Source organism: Nicotiana tabacum, chromosome 5, assembly GCF_000715075.1.
Source record: "Nicotiana tabacum cultivar K326 chromosome 5, ASM71507v2, whole genome shotgun sequence".
NCBI lineage: Eukaryota > Viridiplantae > Streptophyta > Magnoliopsida > Solanales > Solanaceae > Nicotiana > Nicotiana tabacum.
Window position 1 is genome coordinate 157420536 of NC_134084.1, and position 27514 is coordinate 157448049.

General features: G+C 37.9%; 1 long non-coding RNA gene across 1 annotated transcript; it reads left to right on the top strand.

The window, feature by feature from the left end:
* The first annotated feature begins 1221 nt into the window (after positions 1-1221).
* On the top strand, positions 1222-10692 carry LOC142181318 (uncharacterized). Its single transcript, XR_012709985.1, has 2 exons — positions 1222-1827; positions 9754-10692. It is a non-coding gene; the product is annotated as an uncharacterized LOC142181318 (long non-coding RNA).
* The last annotated feature ends 16822 nt before the right edge of the window (positions 10693-27514 follow it).

The following is a 27514-nucleotide window of genomic DNA, read 5'->3' on the forward strand; positions in this document are numbered from 1 at the left end:
GGTCGTCCCTTCAGGCATGCTCAGACGGCCCGTCCAGGTCACCGTGGTGGATCATCTAGCCATGGTCCTCACAGTTCACATTAGGGCCACTCATCTCTCAGTTCCCTTCCAACTCAGAGTTCGTCTCATGCACCATCAGCTCAGAGATCATCTATGCCTGGTTCTTCTAGTGGGTATCCCGGTGCTCGGGGCTCCCTTCAGTCCCCATTGCTAGTGGCAGGTAGAGGTTGTTTTGAGTGTGGGGATTTGGGTCATATCAAGAGTTTTTGTCCCCGCCTTATGGGAGGTTCATCCCAGCAGAGGAGTTAGTCAGCTAGGGGTCGCCCTAGAGGGGTAGACCGATCAGATGGCGGTCATGCCCATTTCTATGCACTCACTGCCAGACCAGATGTTATTGCTTTAGATGTCGTGATCACATGTATTATCTCAGTTTGCCACAGGGATGCCTCTATATTATTTGATAGTGGTTCCACTTTTTCCTATGTGTCGTCATATTTTGCTCATTATTTGGCCTCGCGAGTCTCTTGTTTCATCTGTTCATGTATCTACTCCTGTGGGCGATACTATTGTTGTGGACCACGTATATCGGTCTTGTGTGGTGACTATTGGGGATTTGGTGACCCGAGTAGACTTTTTGCTACTTAGTGTAAGCACGTAATTTTTTTACCCGCGCAACTTTTAAAAGCAGTATTTTAAAAATATTTACTTATTTTCATTTTAATAGGATTTCAATCAACTTTTAATTTTAATTTTAAAACATAAGTTTAAAAACATAAAAATAGTTTATAATATTTCTTCTCTTATTATATATTTTTATTTACCTTATTTATTTATTTATATATTTATTTAAGCTTATTAGTATTTTATAATGATAATATTCATAACATTTTAAAAAATACCAAAAATATTCTCATTTTAATATATAGTTCACTTTAATAGTTTATTCTTATTAAATAATATTAATTAGTATATTTTGGTAGTATTACTATTTTTATTTTTATTTTTGTTCAATGAGAAAAAATTAAAATTGGGCCAATTGGGAGTTTATTTTCGGATTTTAGTGGCCCAGCAAGACAGAGGCTCATTCTTCCCAATTTCTTTTAACCCAAACCCTTTCCTTACCCATCTGACTCATATCCCTTAATAATTCAATCTTGATCATTCATCCATTTGAATCCAATGGCCACTATTAATTCTAGCACCTCAATATAACACAAAAGAAAAAAAAACTTAATCTCTAGGATTTAGTAGCAGCAACCACACACAATTAAGAGGAGTAAATTGAGAAATCTAGAAAGAGGAAGACAAAAATGGCAGATTGAATTTGCTAAAAGAAGCAGCCGCTGTCACCTTCCTCCACCTAGCAACGGCAACCCCACCCAGCCTTCCATCACCACCAGCCCCACACTTTAAACACCCAGCCGTCGCCACCTAAAAAAAAGAATGTTGTAGAGGATTACAGGGAAGTCATGCACAGTCAGAGAGCAAGAAAGAGACATTGAACTATTTTTTTGCAAAAGCTCCATCAATTCCTTTTAAAACAATTGGATTTCTCTTATGTTAAGCTGTATTAGAGTTGGGGCGTTGGAGACGGTTTTTTGTGAGTTTGTCTTTCAGCGTTTCATTTGGAGTCGTTAGTCATGGTTCCTATTTCGAAAAATGAATTTTGGCTCTACATTGAGTGCTATCCCGTCACTTTATGGACGAGCTCGTCAAAGGTCGAAGTTTGAGGTTTCTGGGCAGATTTGCGGTTCCTTCAAGATTATCGCTGTCCAAGTTTTCCGGTGTCAAGCATTTTCTGATTTTATTCGGCAAAATATATCTAAGGTCTGTTTCTTAACTTGTTCTTGATTAATATAACTTTTTTTGTCTTGTGCATTTATATGTAAATGAATGAAATTCTGCTTGATTTTTAGTTTACCTAATTATATGCATTTGATATTTTTATCGTGCATTAGCGTGCTAAATGTTTACTGATGTCTAAATGGGAATTTTCATAACGTGAACAAGTTAATTAGTCTCTTATTGGTTTGGTTTGTTGATTAATCACGGGAAAGCAAACTATTTTGATTTGAATTGAAAGAATGAAATATTAAGGAATTTTACAGTTTGGATTTGTGGAGTCGTTGGTTAAAAATCAATTTGGGGCTAGGGTATGAACATTATAAGACAACTAAAAGAAATTGGGTTGGAAGTGAGTCTATTACTTTACTTTATTTATTTTATTTTTATTGCATTCTCTGCTAGGAGAATGCTTAGGCCGTTGATGTTCGGATAGACAAACTTTAGGATTTTGTTTGTTTTAATTTCTAGGCGAGAGACCATTCCCTTTAGTTTATATTCAAGGAAATGCCCAGTAAAATTTGTATATATTATTATCCGGGGAATGCCCCGAAGTGAATGTAAAAGAAGGCCGAGATAACATTATCACGAAGGCGTAGTTTAGGATAGTTAGATTTATTTTGTCATTTTCTTTTCTTTTGTTTATTAAGTGGTGACGACCTCGAACCTCTTTGTGTTTATTTTCTTTCGTGTGTTTTGCCTCAATTAGAATATTTTTTAAAACTCACTAGAGAAAATATGCAACCGTACTAGTTACGGGACTCGGGGAATGCCTAACATCTTCTCCTCGAGTCAAATGAACCTCCTTACCTAAAACTCTGGTGCAAACTAATTTTTTAGTCCAAGTGTTTTAAAAGGAAAAATTATTTCTAAAAAATGGTGACCTAACACACCGAAGGATGAAGGTGGCAACTCTGAAAAATCTTTTTGAACACAATTCTTTGTCACTATCTATTTGAAAATCCTTTTGAGTTTCAAAGTTCTTTTTTATCTTTAAAAAGGGTTAGTAAGGTGAAAAATAGGGGTATGACAGCTTTGGCGACTCTGCTGCGGAGTGTAAGTTCGAGCTAATACTTGATCTTGTTGGCTTTTTAGGATATTCAGTTTAGGCATTTTTTTTATTTTCTTTATTTGGTTTGTTTGTTTTATTTCCTATTTTTGTGGTTTATTTGTTTCTCGCTTTTCTTTGTTTACTGCTTTATAAAATGTCATCATTTGCATAACCATGGATCTTCTTTCTGCAACAAGTCTTCTGGAGTACATTTGAGTGTACACAGCCTTTACGTGAGTCACCCGTGTTATTAGGGGGGGTGGCGTGGGAGCGTGGAGTGGGCGGACAGCTAGAGCAGCCACCATCTATCACGTGCCGCCCCGAATTGCCTCGTCTAGCGAACCCCAAACTTAGGTCAGTCTTTAGGTCATTCTTATTTGCATCATGTCACTTAGACCTAGTAGGGTTCGGTCCCAGGCACTGTGTTCTTTTGTAGGAGGCCTATCCAAATTACGTCAAAGTGGGCTCGTGGCCAAAAAAGATATTTAATATCTATATGTTACATGTTGTACTTTTTAAGGGTAAAAAAGTCATTGGGCAGACCAATATTTGTTGGGTACGAATGAGAAGAAAAGAGGGTGAAGTATAAAAATAAAGCAAGTAGGGCCCACTTTTATTTTTCTTTCACAATTTTTTCAAAAAAAAAAAGAAGAAAAAATTGAAAAATTAAAAAAGAAAATCCAATATGTTTTCTCCAAAATTAGTTTTTTTTTTCAAGTTCTATCCCATATCCAATCTTTCTGAACTACGCATACCTGATTCTCGTCTTTCAGGGCGGGATATGTAGGCAATCCACATAGGGTCCGATCTTCCTCCTCTTCCTAGTGAGTCTTAGCTTCTTGGCTTCAGGGGTCATAGCCAAATCTTGCATGACTAGCAAGGTGTCCTCTCAGTTTTAAGGTCCATTCTTATTGAATTTGCATGTCTAGCCACTTTTGGCCACATCGACCATTTTTGCAAAATGGAGTCATTTTTGCGAAAGTGGTTCAGTGACCTATGTCTTAGAATCTTGAGTCCAAAATTAGGTGTCATATTACTTTAAGGCCCGTCCTTGTTGAATTTGCATCTCTAGTCACGTTTAGCCATATCGGCCATTTTCGCAAAATGGGTCATTTTTGCGAAGTAATTTCTAGGGCCATGATTATTGAGAGTTTGAAGCCATATAAGCCTTAGTGATGTATTTCCACGTCTTAGAGGTCACTTTTATTGAGTTTGCACTAATACCCACATTTGGCCACGTAGGTTATTTTGCAAAAATAACCCAATCATGTCTTACATGTGTCCACGTAAGCCTTAGTGATGTATTTCCACATCTTAGAAGTCACCTTTGTTGAGTTTGCACTAATAGCCACATTTTCCCACGTAGGTTATTTTGCAAAAATAACCCAATCATGTCTTACATGTGTCCAATAGGAGGTGTTGTGGTCTCACATAGTGTCTCGAGTCACTAATCTATTTGGTTTTATTTTTCTCATTCAAGTATGGATTCATTTACCAGAGCTCGAGCATGACAGACTCCCCAGGACTATCCAGTCAGGACCACTGTATTCAGGAGCTACTTGAGGAAACTTTTTATATTTTTGAGTCTGTTTTCATGTTTTCTTTTACTTTCTAGTCTTGTCCAGTAGTATTGAGTCTTTTACGTGGTGTCAGAGTCTTTCATAGTCTAGTTGAGTTCGTCGAGTCTTTTGTTATCATATTTCCTATTTGGTATGGGAAAACCAAAACAAATTATAAATGAAAAATCCAAACAGATTTTTGTTTTAGTTTTTTTTCCATTATTTTTCTGGAACTACGCTTTGTTTGATTCATGTGGAATATGATACATAGGCAACCTACATAGGGTTCGATCAAATTATTTTTAAAATTAAAAAAAAAGGAGATGAAGTTGTGGGATGTAAAAAATGAGAGAAAACTGCGGGATGCAAGAAAAGAGCGATAATCAAAAAGAAAAGAGAGGAAGAAATGAGCAAATCAAGGAGCGTAAGAGAGGAAATGAAGAAGAAAAGGACAATGGGAGTAAAATTGGGATGATACCATATGACCTTCGTACCATCGAGTCATTTTAGAACAGATAACTGTAACTAGGTGCATTGCACATAATGTGAGATTATCTTATGTTAAATGTTCTAACTCTAACATGATGACTTCATTTTGTTCTTCTTTGTTATCTTCATTATAGTACAAGGGTAGTTAGTTTGTGGTTCTTAAACTGGTAACTCTTTCCTACAACATAAAGTTGAAAGGCAATGGAAGACGACAACAGAGTTGAGTTAGTCGATACTAGTACCCGAAAGCAGTTGGTTGAACAAGACAGTGGGTCAGTTGAAGAGATAAGGATGTTGAGACAATACATGGAGGACATGTATCAAGCCTGGATGACTGGGAAGGCACTACCTCTGCCACCACCTAACTTCCTAGATGTTGCCCTTACCCAAGCTCCGGTCATAGTGTCAAATGATCGGCCATATTCTCCAAATTTTCCCGCTTATCACAGCTTTCCTAACCTTCCTAGTAGCTCCTTCGTTCGTTCTCTAACTACCTTTCCCAAAAATAACCCTCCTAATATTGTTGAGCCCCACCAACGACAAGATCCAGTGGGCGTTCCTGCTCAACGCTTTCATCCTCAACATCGACCACATGAATATCCACGTACTCCAGAAAATCCTCCTCAATGATATTTCTCTCCACAAAATCCCCAAAGTCATACCTTACCTTTCCGGTATTCTATCTACGAAGCACCGCCATATGCTCCACATCCACAAGACCCACAATGACCTACACCACATTCACAAATGTCTTACCTACCTCCACAAGCATATCAAATACCTAACCACAAAAGGTTCCAACCGAGGCCAGAGTACAAAATGAAAAGGCAGCAACAAAAGGAGAAGTCTTTCACTCCTATTGGAGAATCATATGCCAGTTTGTTCCAAAGGTTGAGGCAATTGGACATGTTGAAGCCGATTCAGATAAAAATTCTGGACCCACTTCCAAAGAATTTTGATTATTCTCAAAGGTGTGCATATTGCTCTAATGCCCCGGGGAACCGTATAGAAAAGTGTTGGCATCTAAAAAGAGCAGTCCAAAAGCTTATTAATGCAGGTGCCATTACCGTGCAAAATCTAGATGCAGTGGATACTAGCCAAAGTCTATTGCCTGTTCATAATTAGATGCATATGGTGGGCATGATTTGTGTTGAAAAGGAATATGAGAACTTTTCTGAATCCCTTGGAGGGCCAGTCACCGCGAAATTTTTAGCGCTATCAGTTTCGGTGCCAGAAGTTGATCTTAAGAACGAGTTGGCAAAAAGGACCTAAAAACAATTTTCTGAGGTCAATGTAATGAAATTGGTGATGGTCTTGGTAATATTGATATGTAATTCAGTGGCTAAGATGTCAAGCTTGGTAATTGGAAAGACGTTCCTCTCTTGGCCAGCCGGGGAAGAGTCTTGGTGGTTTATTTTATTGTCATTTATGTTGTCCGGGTTATTTCAGGGTTGTAATTCGAATATTGTCTTGTGACTCAAACCCTTCTATCCTTTTATTTTTCCTAGTTCGTTTAGTCGTAGTAACTCGTTTAGTGTTGTCTAGGTTTGTTCCAGGGTTGTAACCCTAGTTTATTTTGCTTGTTTTGTTGTTCAAACCCTTTTACCGTCTGTCTAATGCAATTTCCTGCTTTCTGTTATTTCTAATATGTATTTGTTCAATTCTCTTTTCTTTTTATAGTTCTTTTTGTGCTGACTCTAGTGACATGACTTGCACGAGGAATTCTCAGCCTGGTCTTGAAAGTTAGTCTAATCATGAAGTAATGAAACAAGTTTTGAAGATGACAGAGACATTTGAGGGAAACAAGAAAAGATTTGGACATTTTGAGATCATTTAAAGCCCCAATTATGTGAAACTAGGGCAGATAGTTTGGGAAGTAAAAAGGACTATAAGAATTTGTTACAAGAGAATGCGCCCCAGGCAATTTGAAGCGAGCAGTTTTGAGTTCCAGTACATCTCAATTTACGAGATAAAGCCAAAAAACTTTGCTCCAAATTGATAGAGGACATCTATTGTGAAGGAGAAATTACCCAACAAGAGTTTTGTACTTGACAAGGCACTACAAAAAAGTGGAAGGCATATATGTGATATCAATGTCGATGCTGCAAAAGAAATGCCATGCATGATCTTCGTTTTTCGTCCTCAAGTTGCATGTGTTATACTTGGCATTTTCAGAGATTGGGAGACCCTCTTTCAGCTACCTAAACACTTTATATCCTTCGGTACCCTTTTGAGCCTATTCTAATTTATTTGACATCCCCTCTTTTGGAATCAAATTAGAGTCATAAAAAAAAGAAAATCCATGCCCCATAAGGTTTTTTTAGAAAGTTCATTTCAAAAAAAAAAGGAAAAAAGAAAAAAAAAAGAGAAAGAAAGAAAAATAGCAACAAAAAAGTATTCTTTTGAACTATGTTCGACCTAATTCTTGTCACCACAAGATACGTAGACAGCCTTGTGGTTCGATCGCGCCAAATAAAATATTTCATAATCCCACGAAGTCAAGAGTGGGGCAATATTTTTTTAGAAATTCCATCTCAAAAAAAAGAATCAAATTCTCTTGTTTTAGAAATTGGTACAAAGTTTTAAAATGGATTCCAAAAGTTGTAAATAAATTAACCCAGTTGTCTTAGTTATTTTGAGCCTTTATGATATCCTTTCTTTCTAATCCTATCCAAAAGCTACATTACAGTCTAAAAAAGACATCCCAGATAATCTTTGAGAGTGCTGAGTTAGCCATGCCAAGAGCATATGATATTTTTATCATAGTTAATACCTTTTCATCTACAGAATTAGAGGAAAAAGAAGAAAGAACAAAATGAGAGAGTCTTATTGGTGAAAACCTTCACAGACACTATAAGGAAACGGTGAGTTAAGAGAAAGAACAAAATGAGAGTAGGCTTGATGGTGAAAACCCTTTCGGGCACTACAAGTCGAATAAGGACAGTGAATCAGATAGGATAATCAGAGTGTTGAAGCCCACACGACTTAGAGGTACAACAAGAGTTGAACATTATACTTGCTTGATAGATTAGGACACTTAATCCAAAATGCATGTCACGGTCATTAGAGTTGGTATCCACATCTGATAAGTTTCTACTTGGTGATTTTCTTGTTAAATGTCATCTTTTTCCATTGTCCCCTTAACTATGTTCTTCCTGCTTTGTTTAAGTCCTCTTGAGTCTGTTTTGCTAGAACAAGTACGAAATGACTTCAAAATCTGCTACCAGCTTTTCAATTGCACAAAACAGAGTTTGGCTAGCACGTCAAAGTGGCATAAGTCAGGAAAGTGTAGTATGCGCATTGAGTGGGTGGCAATTGACGTGTTTTGGGATTCATGTGAAATGCAAAGGTTCGGTATATGTCAATTCATGAGCACAATGCAACAAATGAAGGGTATTGGGCTTGAATGGATCAGAGGTATTTTCTGTGATAAGGGTGACAGAGAAAGTGGTTAGTCAATAAACAAGCAAGGCCTTTCAAGTTGAAATCAAATTTATCATGGCAAGTGAAGGAGCAATCGCCCTCAAGGTCAAGGCCACAAACCAACCACCATGTTTTAAACTCACAAGTTTTCTTTGTTTGGAACAGGGACGAAGACTATATCCAAATCAAGGCTTGGAATCTTGAAACATTCGGGTGTCGTGCCCAAATTTTGTTAGCATAAAGGCTGTTTGAGAAGGTTTTTACCTCTTAGACATTCCGCTAGTTGAGAAGACCATTATCTCCTAGGCGTTTTTCCTAGTTGAGAAGAATCGTACCTCCTAGGCATACCCCTAGTCGAGAAGAGTCTATAGCTTTCTTTTAGTTTAGGATCCCGCTTGGAAAATATGGTCAAATCTTTGTTTTTCCTAAGTAGTCAGTTTTAGTATCCTTAGTTTGTTAATCTTTAGCTTTCACTAAGTTCAGGAGTCCCGCCTGAAAAATAGGGTTGCATCTTAATTTTCCCTAAGTTGTTAGTTTAGTTTCCTTAAGTTGTTAATCTTTGGATTTCCTTGAGTTCAGGGGTCCTGCCTGGAGAATGAGGTCAGTTTTTAGTTTCTTAAGTTTTTAATCTTTAGTTGTCCTTAAGTTCAGGGGTCTCGCCTATAGAATATGGTCAATTTTAGTTTTCTTAAGTTGTTAGTCTTTAGCGTTTAAGTTCAGGGGTCTCGCCTAGAGAATAGGGTCAGTTTTAGTTTCCTTAAATCGTTAATCTTTGGCATTACTTAAGTTCAGGGGTCCCGCCTGGAGAATAGGGTCAGTTCTAGTTTCCTTAAGTTGTTAATCTTAGTTTTCCTTGAATTCAGGGGTCCCGCCTAGAGAATATGGTCAGTTTTTAGTTTCTTTAAGTTGTTTGTCTTTAGTTTTACTTGAGTTCAGGGGTCCCGTCTGGAGAATAGGGTCAGTTTTTAGTTTTCTTATGTTGTTAGCCTTTAGTTTTACTTGAGTTCAGGGGTCCCGCCTGGAGAATAGGGTCAGTTTTTAGTTTCCTTAAGTTGTTAGTCTTTAGTTTTACTTGAGTCCAGGGGTCCTGCCTGGAGAATAGAGTCAGTTTTTAGTTTTCTTAATTTGTTAGTTTTTAGTTTTCCTTGAGTTCAAGGGTCCCGCCGGGAGAATAGGGTCAATTTTTAGTTTAGTCAAGCTGAGTTTATAGTTTTCCTTAAGCTCAATCTCACAAGAGATTCACATCCTAGTCGAGTCTTTAATTTTACTCTCATTATTGCATCCTTCATCAATAGCATAGGTGATTTATAGTTTTGCTAATAACTCACAAATCTTTCTAGTGCAAACTGAGCCAGAAAATTTTGTTTGTTTTGTTATTTTTGATTGCAGGCACCCACCTAGAGAACGAGGGGCAATGTTTCAGAAATTGGTTTCAGGTTCAAATCAGAGAAGTACCAGAACTTCTAATTTCTTTCAAGATCAAGCAGGAAGATCCCGCCTGAAGAACAGGTTCAACTTTTATTTTTCAAGTTCGAGTCAGAGGCACCAGGAGCCCGCCTGAAGAATAGGGTCAACTTTAAGTTTTCAAGATCAAGTTAGAGAAGCACCAGGAGCCCACCTGAAGAACAGGGTCAACTTTCAGTTTCTTTCAAGTTGAAGCAACAGGAGCCCGCCTGAAGAAAGTGTCAACTTTCAGTTTACAAGTTCAAATCAGAGAAGCATCAGGAGCCCGCCTGAAGAACATGGTCAACTTTTAGTTTACAAGTTCAAATCAGAGAGGCAGCAAGAGCCTGCCTGAAGAATGGTCAATTTTCAGTTTTCAAGATTCAAGTCAAAGATAGTAGGATTCCTCTTGGAGAATAGGGGAAATTTTTTGTTCAAATCAGAAGTAGCACGAGCCCACCTGAAAAACAAGGTTTGCAAGCTCAAGTCTACTCAAATTTCATGTTTATTTCAAGTCGAAGCAGCAAGAGCCCGTCTGAAGAACAGGGTCAACTTTCATTTTTCTTAAAATTCAAGTCAGCAGGATGCCCACCTGAAGAATAGGGTGAATTTTCAATTTCATGTTGAAGGATCAAGTGGAGATTTAAGGAAGATTCGAGACAAGAAGGTAGATAGGATCTTGTATTTTTCTTTTATTTTTGCTGTAATTTTTCCTTTTATTATTGATGTAATGGCAGATATCACAGACTGGGACCTCGACGGTACCTCAATCGGCTCGCCACCTCGGTATACTCCATCACTCTTCTCACTTCTGAACTACACGTGGCCTGATTCCTATATAGCCAAGGATATGTAGGCAGCTCAAATACCACGGCTCGGTCACAATCTTTTTAGCTATCTTTAATTTCTTTTGAATAAGCGTCGGGTCATAAATCAATTATGTTGCTTATTATTCTTTGCTTCGAAAACTCTTCGTGTTTCCAAGCAAAGAGAGACAGCTGTAAGAACGTAATTTTTGACCCCCGCAACTTTAAAAAGCAGTATTTTAAAAATATTTACTTATTTTCATTTTAATAGGACTTCAATCAACTTTTAGTTTTAATTTTAAAACATAAGTTTAAAAACGCAAAAATAGTTTATAATATTTCTTCTATTATTATATATCTTTTTTATTTATTTATTTAAGCTTATTAGTATTTTATAATGATAATATTCATAACATTTAAGAAAATACCAAAAATATTTTCATTTTAATATATAGTTCACTTTAATAGTTTGTTCTTATTAATTAATATTAATTAGTATATTTTGGTAGTATTATTATTTTTATTTTTATTTTTGTTCAATGAGAGAATTGAATTTGGGCCAATTGGGAGCACATTTTCGGATTTTAGTGAACCAGCAAGATAGAGGCCCATTCTTCCCAATTCCTTTTAAACCAAATCCTTTTCTTACCCATTTGACCCATATCCCTTAATAACTCAATCTTGGCCATTCATCCATTTGAATCCAATGGCCACTATTAATTCTAGCATCTCAATATAACACAAAAGAAAGAAAAAAACTAATCTCTAGGATTTAGTAGCAACAGCCATACACAATTAAGAGGAAAAAAGTGGAGAAATCTGGAAAGGGGAAGGCGAAAACGGCAGATTAAATTTGCTAAAAGAAGCAGCCGCCGTCACCTTCCTCCACCTAGCAACGACAACCCCACCTCGGCCTTCCATCACTGCCAGCCCCACACTTCAAACGCCCAGCCGCCGTCACCTAAAAAAAAGAACGTTGCAGAGGATTACAAGGAAGGCACGCACAGTCAAAGAGCAAGAAAGAGATATTGAACTATTTTTTTTTTGCAAAAGCTCCATCAATTAATTTTAAAATAATTGGATTCTTCTTTTGTTAAGTTGTATTAGAGTTGGGTATTGGAGACGTTTTTTGTGAGTTTGTCTTTCAGCGTACCATTTGGAGTCGTTAGTCATGGTTCCTATTTCAAAAAATAAATTTTGGCTCTACATTGAGTGCTATCCCATCACTTTGTTGTCGAGGTCGTTGAAGGTTGTAGTTTGAGGTTTTCGGGCAGATTCACGGTTCCGTCAAGATTATCGCTGTCCAAGTTTTCCGGTGTTAAGCATTTTCAGATTTCATTTGGCAAAATATATCTAAGGTCCGTTTCTTAACTTATTCATGATTAATATAAATTTTGTTGTCTTGTGCATTTATATGTAAATGAATGAAATTCTGCTTGATTTTTAGTTTATCTAATTGTGTGCATTTGATGTTTTTATCTTGCTTTAGCGTGCTAAATGTTTACTGATGTCTAATTTCTTAAACAAGCAAAGGTGCTTAGTGGATTAACGATGAATTGATTTGGGAATTTTCATAAAGTGGGTAAGTTAATTAGTCTCTTATTGGCTTGGTTTGTTGACTAATTACGGGAAAACAAACTATTTTGATTTGAATTGATAGAATGAAATATTAAGGAATCTTGCAGTTTGGATATGTGAAGTCGTTGGTTAAAAATCGATTTGGGGTTGGGGTTTGAATATTATAAGACAACTAAAATAAATTGGGCTGGAAATGAGTCTGTTACTTTACTTTATTTGCTTTATTTTTATTACATTGTCTGCTAGGAAAATTCTTAGGCCGTTGATGTTCGGGTAGGCAAATTTTAGGATTTTGTTTGTTTTAATTTCGAAGCGAGAAATCATTTCCTTTAGTTTATATTCAGGGGAATGCCCCACTAGAGTTTGTATATATTATTATCCAGGGAATGCCCCAAAGTGAATGTAAAAGAAGGCTGAGACAACATTATCACGGATGCGTAGTTTGGGATAGTTAGATTTATTTTGTCATTTTCTTTTCTTTATTAAGTGGGGACGACCTCGAACCTCTTTGTGTTTATTTTCTTTTGTGTGTTTTGCCTCAATTAGAATATTCTTTAAATCTCACTAGATCAAGTATGCAACCGTACTAGTTACGAGACTCGGAGAATGCCTAACACCTTCTCCTAGAGTCAAACGAACCCCCTTACCTAGAACTCTGGTGCAAACTAGTTTTTTAGTCCAATTGTTTTAAAAGGAAAAATCATTTCTAAAAAATGGTGACCTGACACACCGAAATCAAATGTCAGGTGGCGACTCTGAAAAATCCTTTTGAACACAATTCTTTGTCACTTTGTATTTAAAAACCCTTTTCAGCTTCAAAATTCTTTTTTATCTTTAAAGAGGGTTAATGAGGTGAAAAATAGGGGTGTGACACTTAGTATGGTTGGTTTTGATGTAATATTGGGCATGGATTGGTTGTCTATGTGTCATGCTATTCTGGACTGTCACGCTAAGATGGTGATGTTGGCTATGCCAGGGGTGCCACCGATTGAGTGGCGAGGTTTGTCGGATTATGTTCCCAGTAGAGTAATTTCATACTTAAAGGCCCAGCAGATAGTTGGGAAGGGTTGTCTTTCTTATTTGACCTTTGTGAGTGATGTCAGTGCAGAGACTCCTACTATTGATTCAGTTCCGGTGGTAAGATGTGTTTCCTGCAGACCTGTAGGGCATGCCGCCAAACAAGGACATTGACTTCGGTATTGATCTAGTGCTAGGCACTCAACCTATTTTTATTCCACGATATCGTATGGCACCGACGGAATTAAAGGAATTAAAGGAGCAGCTTCAGGAACTCTTTGATAAGGAGTTTATTCGGCCTAGTGTGTCATCTACGGGTGCACCTATTTTATTTGTGAAGAAGAAAGATGGCACTATGAGAATGTGCATTGATTACAGGCATTTGAACAAAATCAAAATCAAGAACAAGTATCATTTGCCTCATATTGATGGTTTATTTGACCAGCTTTAAGGAGCGAGGGTGTTCTCCAAGATTGATCTCAGGTCAGGTTATCACCAGTTGGAGATCAGGGACTCAAACATTCTTAAGCCAGCTTTTAGGATCAGATATGGTCATTATGAGTTCCTTGTCATGTCTTTTGGGCTGACCAATGCCTCAACAGTGTTCATGCATTTGATGAACAACGTGTTTTGGCCTTATCTCAACTTGTTTGTTATTGTATTCATTGATGATATCCTGGTGTACTCTCGTAGCCAGGAGGAGGACGCCTAGAATTTGATAGTTGTATAATGGAGGAGAAGCTTTATGCTAAGTTTTCCAAGTGTGAGTTTTGGCTCAGTTCAATGGCGTTCTTGGGGCACGTGGTGTCTAGTAAAGGTATTCAGGTTGATCCAAAGAAGATAGAGGCGGTCTAGAGTTGGCCCAGACCGTCCTCAGCCATAGATATTCATAGATTCCTTGGTTTGGCGGGTTATTACCGTCGATTCGTTCAGGGATTTTCATATATTGAATCACCCTTGACCAAATTGACCTAAAAGGGTGCTCCTTTTAGGTGGTCGGATGAGTGTGAGGTGAGCTTGCCTTGACCACAACTCCAGTATTAGTTCTGCTATCAGCTTCAAGCTCTTATACAGTATATTGTGATGCTTCTCGGGCCGACATTGGGCGTGTGTTGATGCAGGAGGGTAGAGTTATTGCTTATGCTTCTCGTCAGTTGAAGCCCCATGAGAAGAACTACCTTCTTCATGATTTGGAGTTGGCTGTCATTGTTCATGCATTGAAGATTTGGAGGTACTATCTCTATGGTGTATCTTCTGAGGTCTTTACTGATCATTGTAGCCTCCAGCACTTGTTCAAATAAAAGGATCTCAATTTGAGGCATCAGAGATGGTTGGAGCTGCTAAAAGACTATGATATTACTGTTTTGTATCATCTGGGAAAGGCCAATGTGGTGGCTGATGCCTTGAGTAGAAAGGTAGTGAGTATGGGTAGTCTTGCGTTCCTTCATGTTGGTGATAGACCTCTTTGATGTTCAAGGCTTGGCCAATCGATTTGTAAGATTGGATATTTCGGAGCCTAGTCGGGTCCTAGCTTGTGTGGTTTCTCGGTCTTCCTTATTTGATAGCATAAGAGAGCGCCAGTATGATGATCCTCATTTACTTGTGCTCAAGGTTCTGCATGATGATGCCAAAGATGTGACTATTGGTGGTGATGGGGTATTGAGGATGTAGATGGACTTCGGGAGTTGATTCTAGAGGAGGCCCATAGCTCGCGGTATTCCATCCATCCGGGTGCCGCGAAGATGTACCAGGATTTGAGATAGCACTACTGGTAGAGGAGGATGAAGAAAAATATAGTGGGGTTTTTAGCTTGGTGTCTCAATTGTCAGCAGGTGAAATATGAGCATCAGAGACCGGGTCGCTTGCTTCAACAGATAGAGATTCCAGAGTGGAAGTGGCAGTGGATCACAGTGGATTTCGTAGTTGGACTCCCATGGACATTGAGAAAGTTTGATGCTATTTGGGTGATTGTGGATCAGCTGACCAAGTCCGCGCACTTCATTCCTGTGTGTATTACCTATTTTACAAAGCGGTTGGCTGAGATTTACATTAGAGAGATTGTTCCCCTTCATGGAGTGCCAGTTTCCATCATTTCATATAGAGGCACACAGTTTACTTCGTAGTTTTGGAGAGCCGTGCAGCGAGAGTTGGGTACTCAGGTGGAGTTGAGTACGGCATTTCATCCTCAGATGGACGGGCAGTCCAATCGCACTATTCATATATTAGAGGACATGTTACATGCTTGTGTTATTGATTTTGGGGGTTTATGAGACTAGTTTCGACCACTCGCAGAGTTTGCTTACAACAACAGATATCAGTCGAGTATTCAGATGGCTCCGTATGAGTCTTTATATGGGAGACGGTGTAGATCTCCAATAGGTTGGTTTAAGCCAGGTCGAGGTGCTACACCCTGCAATATTATGATTATATTACGTCATGCAGTATTACATTACGATGATGTTACACTTCGTAGTAATAAGTTACGACAATGTTGCACCCTGTAGTATTACATTACGGTAATGTTACGCTTCGCAGTATTAAGTTACGACGATGTTGCACCCTATAGTATTGTACGTTGAATTTGTCATAAGGTAGTTGACATCAGTCCAAGTAAAAGATTATTTGGAGATTATAAGGATTATGTTATTTCACAAGTGATGAGTAAACTCGTGAAGGTGAAAGGGAAGCAAGTCAAAGAAAATGAATTTTCGTCAAAGTTTGCCATTTTGGGGTAAAATACGGCCCGAGCTAAAATACCCAGTATTTATGGACTAGTACCATACAAGGTACCCCATGGCCATGATAGTAAGGTGTATAAGGTGTGCTAAAAGTGAGTAATATTTTAAGTAAATTGAGATAATTCTCAATTATGTGGATATTTAGTTAATTGTGAATTTTTGATGGAAGATTAACCATATAATTAAGGAATAAATGGATAATTTTTTGGATAAGCCTTATAAAAAATACGTGGCAGCCAAATATGTGCAACCTAATAACTACTAACGTCACATGAAATGTGACAATAATTTGAAGGGATTAGTGGTCAATTAAGCCATCAAAGTGGGGCCCACTCTCTTTGGAAAAAGGGGACTATCTTCCTACACTATTAAAGAAAACTAGCTATGTCCAACATAAAAGGTTACAATGTCCAAAAATGTGAGACTCTCTGAAATTTTACAAAGTCGAAAACATGAGTCTTTGAAAGTTTACAAAGTCCAAAATGTGAGAGTCTTTGAAAGTTTACAAAGTCCAAACATGAGAGTCTCTGAAATATTACAATGTCCAACATGAAATGCTAATTCAAAGAAAGCCCGGTACAATCTTTCTCAAGAATATTATACGGATTTTTTTTCGTACTTCGATCCATCGTTACGTGTTTTTGCAAAAGAGAATTGGTTCAGGTATGATAGGGATATCCATTCTTTCTTTTGGCATGATCCATACGACACAAACAAAACGTGCAAATGCACAATTTCCATACATGACTCTATTCATAGAAATATTAGAGATGCTTAAGATATTCACAAGAGCTATAAGTTATGAAAATGATAAGAGCATCAGTCAACATTCGAGGACGAATGTTCCAAAGAGGGAATGATGTTACACCCCGCAATATTACGATAATGTTACATCATGCAGTATTACATTACGATGATGTTACGCTTCGTAGTAATAAGTTACGACAATGTTGCACCCTACAATATTACATTACGGTAATGTTACGCTTCGCAGTATTAAGTTACGACGATGTTGCACCCTGTAGTATTGTACGTTGAATTTGTCGTAAGGTAATTGACATCAGTCCAAGTAAAAGATTATTTAGAGATTATAATGATTATGCTATTTTACAAGTGATGAGTAAATTCGTGAAGGTGAAAGGGAAAACAAGTCAAAGAAAATTAATTTCATCAAAGTTTGGCATTTTGGGGTAAAATAGCGTCCGAGCTGAAATACCTGGTATTTATGGACTAGTACCATACAAGGTACCCCATGGACATAATAGTAAGGTGTATAAGGTGTGTTAAAAGTGAGTAGTATTTTAAGTAAATTGAGATAATTCTCAATTATGTGAATATTTGGTTAATTGTGAATTTTTGGTGGAAGATTAACCATATAATTAAGGAATAAGAGGATAATTTTTTGGATAAGCCTTATAAAAAATATGTGGCAGCCAAATATGTGCAACTTAATGACTACTAATGTCACATGAAATGAGGCAATAATTTGAAGGGATTAGTGGTCAACTAAGCCATCAAAGTGGGGCCCACTCTCTTTGAAAAAAGGGGACTATCTTCCTACACTATTAAAGAAAACTACCTATGTACAATATAAAATGTTACAATATCCAAAAATGTGAGACTCTCTCAAAGTTCACAAAGTCCAAAATGTGAGAGTCTTTGAAAGTATACAAAGTCCAAAACGTGAGAGTCTTTGAAAGTTTACAAAGTCTAAACGTGAGAGTCTCTGAAATATTACAATGTCCAAACGTGAAGTTCTCTGAAATGCTACAGTGTCCAAACGTGAAATGCTAATTCAAAGAAAGTCCGGTACAATCTTTCTCAAGAATATCATACGGTTTTTTTTCCTACTTCGATCCACCGTTACGTGTTTTCGCAAAAGAGAATTTGTTCAGGTATGTTAAAGGCTATCGCTTATTTCTTTTGGCATGATCCATACGACACAAACGAAATGTGTAAATGCACAATTTTCATACATGACTCTATTCATAGAAATATTAGAGATGCTTATGTTCTTGATTCCCCATGTGTCATATTATTTTATCATTTGTTCATGGGTCTCAGAAAAATACGTAAGTTAAAAAAGTTTACTTCATGATATTATTCAAAGGCATAATGGTCTTATGACACTCCAAGAGATTTTATTAACGTACTTTTCATGCATTGCATTCATGTACATTGACCCATGACCGGATGACATTATATACGTATATATATGTATGTATATATGTATATGGGATATGGAAAATGTTATGGCGTTATATACGCACCACCACCTGATCAGCTGGTATGCGTTGATGATTTTGCCCACAGTGGCCGAGATGATATGATGGGACGTTCTCAGAGGCTGATGATGTTATGAAACATATACCTATGCACGACATGACATTCATACGCATATGCATGACACTATAATTATTTCATGATTTACAAAGTTATCCAGACTTATAGGTGGAGTCATTTACTCTATATTTACTCCATGTATATTATGTACTTATCTATGTGTCTTACATACTCAGTATATTATTCGTAGTAACGCTCCTTTTTGCTTGGGGACGCTGCTTTTCATGCCCGCAAGTCCCTATAGACAAGCCGAGAGCTCTCCAAGTAGGCTATCAGCTCATCGGAAGATGTTGGTGCGCTCCATTTGCTTCGAAGTTGCTTGCTTGGTTAGTATGAGTTAGATGTGTATTTTTTGGTATGGCGGGACTAAGTCCCGACTTTATGAAAATTATATATTCTTAGAGGCTTGTAGACATATGTCATGTACGTAAAAGATTGTATGGCCTTGTCGGCCTAAGTTCAGTATTCAAGTGGCTATTTGGGTCTTAGAGGCCCATATGTCTTATGTATAAGTTGGCATTACCTATTGTATTCTACCTATTTCACGGCAGCCTCTCCGGCTCAGTTATTTATGATAGTATGACATGAAAATATACGTTATGTTGGTACTCAGTTGAGTAAGGTACCGGGTGCTCGTCGTAGCCCATCGGTTTGGGTCATGACAAAAGTGGTATTAGAGCGGTTCTGTCCTATGGAGTCTACAAGTCGTGTCTAGTAGAGTCTTGTTTATTGGTGTTCGTGCACCATACTTATAAGTAGTAGGTTATAGGGCATTTAGGACTGTCACTCTTTCTTCTTACTCTAGATCGTGTGTTAGAGCTTATTTATAAGAATTCAAATTCCGAAATTCTATTTTATTCATAATAAGACAATACCTACATCCGGAAAGAAGGTTGGAAAGAGAGATAGTTGTGACAGAGCTGAGTCAGAGAAATTGGATTTTTGTATGATGCCTACGAAAAGTAAATGTGAGGTCTTTGGCAGATCATGGGTGTACTGAAAGGTGTAAGCTTCCTGATAAGAAACCTTAAGGCAAGAATACCTATTCACCTTAATGGTGAGAGACAATGAGAGATTCAGAAGATAAATAAAAGTTTTAACAAGCAAAAGAAGCAATATGAAGAAGAGTACGAGGCGCCCAATTAATGAAGGTTAACAATGTTTAAAATTCAGGCAGAAGAATATAAGCTTTTTGAGTTATATTCAATAGTAACAGAGGTATGTATAATTGGTTGTACCCATCTCAATTATGCCCTAGGGGGGCTAACAAGTGTAGTTTAAGAAAAGGACGGAACATCAAGAGCCTGCTGGGGTTAGAGTAACCCAAAATGGTGAATGGTTTGTTTGTGTTAGTTGGCATTTACGAAGGGTATTACAAATGTACCAATAGATCTTCTTGTGAGACACTCAAATGGTGCACTCTAGAATATTACGATTATATGTGAATACTAGCATGGAAAAAAAATTCAGAAAATCAGAAGATAGGCACGGAAAGACTGGATGGGATAAATATTACCTTAGCGTGACTCTCGTCCCTAGTAGAGCGAGGACGTTGAGCAACCCGAAGAGCCGATGAATGAAGCAAGGAGAGCTAAAAGAGAAAGAATGTCGTGTTGAAGTTTTCACAAGAAAAGGGATATGCAAAAATATTAGCATAGTAATGAGGAGAGAGATAAGGAAGCATTATGAATAAGGTGTGATATATGGATAACGACGGTAGGCAAAAAAGGGATAAGAAATGACAGTATTACAGAGTCTAGTCAAGTGAATGAAGAGACGAGAGGTGACAGGCCTTAGGACAACAAAAGTGTATAGGCCATGAAGTCATATCCTCATTTTAAGAAGTAAGTTCGTGACTCTAACGTGATCACCAATAGGAAAAGCTATACCCCAGAATAATAGAGATCAGTATGGGTTGGTGAACAAGATAAAGTAAACATGAATTAGGGATTTAGTGATTTGCTAATGATCGACATCATAAGAATTTCAGATTTCGTGCCGACAATAATAGAATGGACAATAGAAGAAGATTCATGAGAAATTCAGAGAATGATCATTCAGGAAGACGCTTCCCTAAAGCAAGCAATGTGAGCAAAGTTAAGCTTAAGCGAATGTATGTGCCAGTCATACTAAATGTCACCATTGCGAGTGAGGAATTTTGTTATCTTTGGTACAAAAAGATTACCGCAAGTGAGTAAGGGTCACCGATGATGTGAAAGGACGCCAAAGATGAAGAAGATAAATATCTATAGGCAGGTTGTCATAGCTCCAAGTCTTAGTACTCCCCTAAAAGGGGGAATATGGAATGATAAAGGAAGAATGCGATAGAAATGAGAAAGGGATGAGATTGCATGTATCCAAATGTTACAGATATGCTATGATTCCAGGAGGTTATGTAAGCACAAAGTCAAAAAAAGGGGGGAAGTAAGGGTTCCTACCCGGGATGTTATTGATAGATAAGGAGCCAGCACGTGAGGTATGTTAAGACAAGGAAATAACCCAAGAAAGATTACGCAGAACATGGATATGAGAATGGGCCGGTAAGTAATTAGTAGTTGATTCAGGAAGAGCCTAGTCATGACTAGACAAGAAGTTACAGACAAACTAGTAGAGCATGCAAGATGTATATAGTAAACCCCAACATGGAGAATTCAGCCTCGCAGTAATGTCATTATAATACTTGAGATTTATTCAAATAGGAGTCGGTCTAGTTAAAGGTACCGTATATGTGTTACGGGGATAAAAGAAAGTGTTACTGGGAAGGCAATCAAAATATCAATCAGAAGCAACCCTACAAGCACAAGGGCACGGGGTTAAGCAACAACAGATAATTATAGGCAATGAAGGACATCAAAAAGTCCGTGATAATCTCACAACTTTACGAGGGTCAATAGTTCTCCCTAAGTACTACAACGAAAGACTAACTGAGGAAATAAGGAAGAAGGCTTCAACTTAAGCACAACGACCTAAAGAGGAAATGGTCGTGTAACAACAGTCTCACAACAACATTGTAAGCACTCCAAAGGAAAGTGGCACCTATCGTGGCTAATGAAAGGGAAGTAAAATTAAAAGTAATATTCAAAATCATATGAGTTACACGGAAACCCTGGCATGTGTGGGCACTAAGATAAGCTAATTATGGACGCAACAAGGGGCAAAAAACCCAGAAAAAGCAATAGCTTATGTTGAAAGAAAGATAAGATGGAACAAAAGAAATTATTCGATCAATGATCCAGAGTTGGTTACGTTATGAACACACTTAAGGGTTCATAGTTTTATACATGCAACATATACATTCGTAGAATATTCTGGTATACATTAAAAGAAAGAATTTAGCCCAGGTAATAAACAAATGATTAAATTATTAAAGGATTGTATCATACATATTCCTCAGCGCCCATGAAAGGCTAAACGGAATAACTAATAGCAGAAACCACAGATCGGAAGATAGCTTAAGCCGATGTAAAGGCCGATCAGAAGAAGGAGGAAACTAAAGAGTTACATCACCCAAGTAAATCAAGAGTTTGATTATTAGACCCAGAAAAATAGAAACATCTTGATCGAGAACATTGCAGGATCTCCCTTAAAATCAGAGGTACGAGAGAGATAGTACAACAACCATAGTCTATAACGGCTCTATGCTAAAGCCAATTAAAAAAAGTAATAGCCTCATAAGAAGTCAGTATAAAGCTCCCACCTGATTGTAGTATTATAATAGAGTTTCAAGTTGTAGTATGAATCATACTTATGTGGAAGGGAGGTTATGGAGATAGAAGATATGATGCGAGATTTTAAGTAAGGTAAAGGTGAACAACGTACGAGATACTCAAATGCAGAAAGTTGTGAATAGTCCATACTTCGGATATAAGGCTAGAAGCACGGAGATTCAATATCCAGGAATGATAGCGGCATCGTCAGTGGCATATCTCAGAGCCTATGGTTTCTAGGTATCGAGGAGGCTAATTATGACAGTAAAGAAGAGTTAGAGACGATGTGATGTCTCGCTTGATGTTCCAGAGTGACATAAGGAAACCTATGATACAAGCAAGTTGAAGGAAGGTTGCGGTTAATATAAATAAATATGGGTAGGTCGCGAGCTTAAGTATGGCAAAGTGACAAGGTTTTAGGAAGGAAAGAGTAAGAATACGAAAGGACGAGTGGAAAGGTGACGAGAATAGATAAGTCCTCAAGATTAAACCCATGAAAACAAGCGAGCTAATGGTTTCTCTAAGTCATAGAAAGCTCAGTATAGCCTGAATGAACTCAAAGGAGTCTAAGACTAATATCATTTGAAAGAGATGAGGGTGTAATTGTGGTAGATAAAGAATGACATTTGGACCTTCATTTGATTAATGATTTTTTTAAAAAAGGAAATAAAGAAGAGAAGGAGAAAATATTTCGTTGGCGGCACGAAATTAGGATACCCCCATAAGGTGAATCACATTGAGACACTATGAAATACGATTATTCAAGTCACTTCAAATATTCCTCAATGCAACGTAAGCCCTAGTAGCAATGTATTATGTAAGAAGTTTCAAATCTTCAAGTGGAGGATTGTAGATCAACATTGAGGTGAATCAATAATGGACACATACAAGTTACAAAGTATGACATGAGATTATGCCATCCTTCTAAATACAAACGGTAATGAAGGAGCATTAAAGGACTGAGATTTATACCTAAAGGATAGGCAACAAAAATAACTGGGAATTTGGTAAGCATACCTCAATAATGATAAATTGAAGTAAAAACATTTATGGTATAGTATGACCCATGTAGATGCAGTAAAGTTGTACGAATGGATAACCAGATCTATGAAATAAGATATGGCCATATTTGCAAGTTCTACAAAGTATCAAGCAAAGAACTTCAATACACCTATAGATGCCCAGAGAGGCATCCTATTAAGATGCAAAGTAAGGCCTAGAGATTGACTAAAAAATAAAATGAAAAAGGAAAGATGAATCGCATAAGTGCACTTACAAAGCCAGGGTCGTACAGGATGCATGACAGAAGGTAGCAGCAGTTGCGAGATTAGAAAGATTTCGACCAAAGGTCATGATATGAGCAAAAAGACTAAAGGGGAATACCCTAGACTTTGGATTTATTCACAAAGCAACTACTTAAATGTCAAGGAGAGCATTAAGGTATTCACAAAAGCTATAAGTTATGAAAATGATAAGAGCATCAGTCAACATTCAAGGACGAATGTTCCAAAGGGGGAATGATGTTACACCCCGCAATATTACGATAATGTTACATCCTGCAGTATTACATTACGATGATGTTACGCTTTGCAGTAATAAGTTACGACAATGTGGCACCCTGCAGTATTACATTACGGTGATGTTACTCTTCGCAGTATTAAGTTACGACGATGTTGCACCCTATAGTATTGTACGTTGAATTTGTCGTAAGGCAATTGACATCAGTCCAAGTAAAAGATTATTTAGAGATTATAACGATTATGCTATTTCACAAGTGATGAGTAAATTCGTGAAGGTGAAAGGGGAAACAAGTCAAAGAAAATTAATTTTCGTCAAAGTTTGGCATTTTGGGGTAAAATAGCGCCCGAACTGAAATACCTGGTATTTATGGACTAGTACCATACAAGGTACCTCATGGACATGATAGTAAGGGGTATAAGGTGTGTTAAAAGTGAGTAGTATTTTAAGTAAATTGAGATAATTCTCAATTATGTGGATATTTGGTTAATTGTGAATTTTTGGTGGAAGATTAACCATGTAATTAAGGAATAAGAGGATAATTTTTTGGATAAGCCTTATAAAAAATATGTGCCATCCAAATATGTGCAACTTAATGAATACTAATTCACATGAAATGTGGCAATAATTTGAAGGGATTAGTGGCCAACTAAGCCATCAAAGTGGGGCCCACTCTCTTTGAAAAAAAGGGACTATCTTCCTACACTATTAAAGAAAACTAGCTATGTCCGATATAAAATGTTACAATATCCAAAAACGTGAGACTCTCTAAAAGTTCACAAAGTCCAAAACGTGAGAGTCTTTGATAGTTTACAAAGTCCAAAACATGAGAGTCTTTGAAAGTTTACAAAGTCCAAACGTGAGAGTCTCTGAAATATTACAATGTCCAAACGTGAAGTTCTCTGAAATGCTACAATGTCCAAATGTGAAATGCTAATTCAAAGAAAGCCCGGTACAATCTTTCTCAAGAATATCATACGGATTTTTTTCCTACTTCGATCCGCCGTCACGTATTTTCGCAAAAGAAAATTTGTTCAGGTATGTTAAAGGCTATCCCTTATTTCTTTTGGCATGATCCATACGACACAAACGAAATATGCAAATGCACAATATCTATACATGACTCTATTTATAGAAATATTAGAGATGCTTATGTTCTTGATTCCCCATGTGTCATATTATTTTATCATCTGTTCATGGGTCTCAGAAAAATACATAAGTTAAAAAAGTTTACTTCATGATATTATTCAAAGGCATAATGGTCTTATGACACTCCAAGAGATTTTATTAACGTACTTTTCATGCATTGCATTCATGTACATTGACCCATGACCGGATGGCATTATATACGTGTATATATGTATATGGGATATGGAAAAGGTTATGACGTTATATACGCACCACTACCTGATCAGCTGGTATACGTTGATGATTTTACCCACAGTGACCGAGATGATATGATGGGACGCCCTCAGAGGCTGATGATATTATGAAACATGTACCTATGCACGACATGACATTCATACGCATATGCATGACATTATAATTATTTCATGATTTACAAAGATATCTAGACTTACAGGTGGAGTCATTTACTCTATATTTCCTCCATGTCTGTTATGTACTTATCTATGTGTCTTACATACTCAGTACATTATTCATACTGACGTCCCTTTTTGCCTGGGGACGCTGTATTTCATGCCCGCAGGTCCCGATATACAGGTTGAGAGCCCTCCAAGTAGGCTATCAGCTCATCGAAAGATGTTGGTGTGCTCCATTTGCTTCGGAGTTGCTTGCTTGGTTAGTATGAGTTAGATGTGTATTGTTTGGTATGGCGGGACTATATCCCGACCTTTATAAAAATTATGTATTCTTAGAGGCTTGTAGATAGATGTCATGTACGTAAAAGATTATATGGCCTTGTCGGCCTATGTTCACTATTCAAGTGGTTATTTGGGACTCAGAGGTCCATATGTCTTATGCATAAGTTGGCATTACCTGTTGTATTCTACCTATTTTACGGCAGTCTCTCTGGCTCAGTTATTTATGATAGTATGACATGAAAAGATATGTTATATTGGTACTCGATTGAGCAAGGTACCGGGTGCCTGTCGCGGCCCATCAGTTTGGGTCATGACACAGGCTAGGCTTTTGGGTATAGTCTTAGTACAGGATGCTTTGGACAAGGTGAAAGTGATTCAGGAGCGGTTTCGTACAACACAGTCAAGACAAAAGAGTTATGCTGACGGAAAGGTTCGTGATGTATCTTATTTGGTTGGGGAGAAGGTTCTACTGAAGGTTTCACCCATGAAGGGTGTTATGAGATTTGGGAAGAAGGGCAAGCTGAGCCCTCGGTTCATTGGCCCTTTTGAGGTGCTTCAGAGGATTGGGAAGGTGGCTTATGAGCTTGCTTTGCCACCTAGTAGTGGAGAGGTCAGCCCATAGAGAAGTCTACTTAGGAGACCGAGGGGGAGATGCGTAGGAGATATACACACCTATTTGAGGCTTCAGGTATGTTTCTAGACTCATTCGAGGACGCACGTTTGTTTAAAGGGGGAGGATGTAATGATCCGGCTGATCGTTTCGAGAGTCATAGCCTCGTTCCCCCCATTTCCTGCTTCTTTTATGTTCTTTAGTTGTATTTTGACTTACCGGGTTAGTTGGTTCGGGTCCGGAATGATTTTGGAGTAAATTGAGGCACTTAGTCTCTTTTGTGAACGCTTAAGTTGGAAAAGTTAATCGGATATTGATTTATATGTAAACGACCTTAGATTTGAATTTTGATTCTTCTGTTAGCTCCGTTAGGTATTTTGGACTTAGGAGCGCATTTGGAATGTGATTTAGAGGTCCATGGTAAGATTAGGCATGAATTGGCGAAAGTTGGAATTTTGACAATTTTGGCAGGTAGTGGAAATTTTGATATCGGGGTCAGAATGGAATTATGGAAGTTAGAGTAGGTTCGTGGTGTCATTTTTGACTTGTGTGCAAAATTTGGGGTCATTCAGACATGATTTGGTAGATTTTGGCGTCGTTTGTGAAATTTGAAAGTTTAGAAGTTCTTAGGCTTGAATCCGAGGGTAATTTGTGTTTTAATGTTGTTTTGAGTGATTCAAAGGCTCGACTAAGTTTGTATGGGGTTATACGACTTGTTGGTATGTTTGGTAGATGTCCCGAGGGCCTCGGGTTGATTTCTAGTGATTGACGGAACAAGTTTAGAATTGGAGGATTGTTGAAGTTCAACTCAGCTGTCATAACCACACCTACGAAGCAGGAACTGTAGGTGCGAGTCCGCAGAAGCGGAGAAAGAGCCGCAGATGCAGCCTAGTCTTAGGTGGGCTGGAGCTGTAGGGGCGAAGGATTGGTCGCATTTGCGAGCCCACAGGTGCGAGACCTGGGGTGGAGATGCGGAAGAAGGGAGAATGGTCAGTTCCACAAAAGCGGAAGGATGGGCGCAGGTGTGCGTCTGCAGGTGCGGAACCTGGGGCGCATGTGCGATTTTGAGGATTTAAGTGGTTTCTGCAGGTGTGAATAAATGACCGGGGATGCGGTTCCGCAGGAGCAGATATATGGCCGCAGGTGCGAAAGACCTGGGCAGAAAGTATAAATAGCACACTTCGCGAATTTTGGTTCATTTCCACCATTTTCAAGTCGGTATTTGGAGCTTTTGGAGTGATTTTGAAAGAAGATTCAAGGGGTTTTAAGTGTGGTAAGTTGCTTGAGATCTAGTACTCCTATCTATGGTATTTTCCCATTATTTTATCAATTAATTAGTGAAAATTAGGGGTGAAAATGAGGGGTTAGGGCTTAGGATTTTGGAGGGTTTGATTTGAGGATTTGAGGGACCAAATGGAGTCGGATTTTGATAAAATTTGTATGTATGGACTCGTGAGTGAATGGGCTTTCTAGTTTTGTGACTTTTGTCGGATTTTGAGACGTGGGCCCGGGGGCCGAGTTTGAGTAGATTTCGAGATTTGTTTCCAATTATGTAATTTTTCTTACG